This window comes from Euprymna scolopes, chromosome 19 (genome assembly GCF_053919585.1).
Source record: "Euprymna scolopes isolate OS-2025 chromosome 19, ASM5391958v1, whole genome shotgun sequence".
In the NCBI taxonomy this organism is placed as follows: Eukaryota; Metazoa; Mollusca; class Cephalopoda; order Sepiida; family Sepiolidae; genus Euprymna; species Euprymna scolopes.
Genome location: NC_136500.1, coordinates 59,331,080 through 59,334,007, shown reverse-complemented (window position 1 = coordinate 59,334,007; position 2,928 = coordinate 59,331,080). Strand labels below are relative to the sequence as shown.

The window sequence follows — 2,928 nt, the reverse complement described above, 5'->3', positions numbered from 1 at the left end:
TAAAAAAAAAACATACAAAATACTATTAAAAACCCGCCGAATATATGTCAACCTATGTCACGGTAACATATATTGAGCGAGTTTTTAACAGTATTTTGTCTGGGTTTTTATTTATAACACCTTTTCCCAAACTTACCGTGTTAAAGAGAGAATCAGACGCCATCTTGAATTTTCCAATACATCGGTAAACACTGTATGTTTTTTGATCTGAATAAACATGTTACATTGAATAAAAACACGAAAAATATATCCAGTTTGGTAGAAAAGTAACTTATCTTGCCTTTGATAACATTTATTTGTTATATATTTGTTTTTTGACAACTTTTTCGAATCTATGTGTACAGTAATACAAACCCGATTCTTCGTTACTTTTTTGTTTTGGTTTTTTAATTCTGATAGTAGTTTTTTTTTTTTTTTTTTTTGTTATGTTTTTGTTTTCTCTCATACCAAATGCACTCATGCGTTATTTAAAATTATAATTTTGCAAAATTTGACAGGACGACAATAAATGTTGATAACTGATGACATATGCCGTCTCGTTTATGAACATAATAAACGCTTTAAAATAAGTAAAACCACTAAGAACTTAGCCAGTTAGGTAGAAAACGGACACTTAGAAAATCGATTTTATTCAAAAAAAAACAAAAACAAAAACAAACATTAAACAAGAAAAACATATTATTGGGCGGGGGGCTATAGTCTATTTTAAAAAACAATATCTCCTTCAAGAACGGTCATAAAATGTGTTTTCAATCGATATTTATTCAATAAGTGACGAGTTTTCCTACCTAGCGAAAGGGGACGAGTTTTCCGGGGTCGAGTTTTCTGGGTACAAGTTTTCCGGAGACGAGTTTTCCTACATTCATTGTAGTCAGTACCATCATTTGTCATTTCGAATGATTTAATCAAGTAAAAATTCCATGCAAAAGTCCATGATAACCTTTAAATTTGCTGGATTAATTATGTAAATTAAGTAAAACAAAAAAAAAAAAGGGGGGGTGTTTTATTGATTCGAAATAAGAAAAATATTTTTGCTTCAATTTAACTCATGAGAACCCATATTTTATAAAATATAGGCATTTTTTGTTTACATACTTTAGTTCGAATTTCTACTTTCCTCATAAATGTTAAATAAATATTTATATTAGATTTTATAAATTCATTTTCTTAATAATATCAAATTTTTACTAAGTTTTCGAAAAAGTTTATATTTAGTTCAATTTGATTAAATTTTCTGCTCCGTGTTTTTTGTCTGTCTAATTTTAATTTTAAAAAATAAATTTTATGCAAACAATGTTTCTCAAATTTGTTTCTTTTATCAGTAAAACTCGACTGACTACACCCGAGAACGAAATATCAAAAAATATCCTTAACATAATTTATGATGCTAATAAAAGATCATATTTGTTTCTCGGATTTTTTCGGGTTTGTTTTACTATACACATAGATTCGAAAAAGTTGTCAAAAAACAAATACATAACAAATAAATGTTATCAAAGGCAAGACAAGTTACTTTTCTATCTAATTGGATATGCTTAGTGTTTTTTTATTTAATGTAACATACAGTGTTTACCGATGTATTGAAAAATTTTAAATGGCGCCGGACTCTCTACTGAACACGGTAAGTTTGGGAAAATGAGTTAATTTTTTTTTTTTTTTTTTAATATACAAACTACTGTTAAACTCACTTACCGCACACCGCTCAATATATATTACCGTGGCATGGGCTGATATATTCGGTGGGTTTTTAACAGTATTTTGTATATATTTTTGTCTATTTTTAACGCATTTACAGTAAACACAATTTATACATTTTTTTATCAGAACATCAAGACGAAAACTAAAACATTATTTCAAAGAATAGACTGACCGTTAGTGATGACTGATGAGGTATTCACTGAAAAGTCATTTTATTTTTTATTTCAAGATAAGTTTTCATTTTATTTTTGGTATTTTGGAGTACGAAATAATTATTGAAATTAATTAATAATCAATAAAAAAAATATGTATCAAATTTGCTTTATTGGATTTTTCTTTCGAGTTAATTTTCTATAAAATTTTAAAATGTTGCGTATTTCTTCCATATAATTTTATTTTTAATTTTAAAAAACGAAAATGTATTAATCCTGTTTTCTAAAATCGGTAAAAAATCATTTTAAAAAAGCACCATTTATTTTACAGCAAAATCAATGGTTTAGTTTACGTGTTGAAAAGACATAAACATATGTTTTGTTTTCGTGGAGTCGGTGCCCGCCATTAGGATTAACGGTCGTGCGACCGAGCACCTGCGCTCTTTTCGTATTTCAAATTTTCCTTTGTGTTAATTTTTAAACCAATGAAAATGTAGCAAATACAACCCTCTCTGGGAGCCGGTTTTACTAATATATAAAGCATTCGAGCGAATTACCTTCAGTATTTACCGTTGCGCTACTGAAGTTCAAATGCCTCCTAAACCCGAAGTTAGCTCTAAAGGCGCTAAGAAAGCCGGTAAGGCTAAACCCGCCCGTGATGGCAAGAAAAGGAAAAAGAAGAGGAAGGAAAGTTATTCCATCTACATTTACAAAGTAATGAAACAAGTTCATCCTGACACTGGAATTTCTAGCAAAGCCATGTCTATTATGAACAGTTTTGTTAACGATCTTTTTGAGAGAATCGCTAATGAAGCCAGCCGTCTGTCCCATTACAGCAAGAAAAGAACACTTAGCAGCCGTGAGGTCCAGACCGCTGTCCGTCTCCTTCTCCCTGGTGAGTTGGCTAAACATGCTGTCTCTGAGGGAACCAAAGCTGTCACCAAATACACCAGCGCCAAGTAAAAAAGCGTTTTCTCCCAAAGAAAACAAAATCCCCAAACGGCCCTTTTCAGGGCCACTCATTTTTTCACGAATGTTTCTTCACTTTCTATATTTTAATGCGCTTACTCACACTAGA

General features: G+C 30.6%; 1 pseudogene; it reads left to right on the top strand.

Moving 5' to 3' along the window:
* Positions 1 to 2,400: 2,400 nt before the first annotated feature.
* On the top strand, positions 2,401 to 2,928 carry LOC145303618 (histone H2B, gonadal pseudogene; annotated as a pseudogene).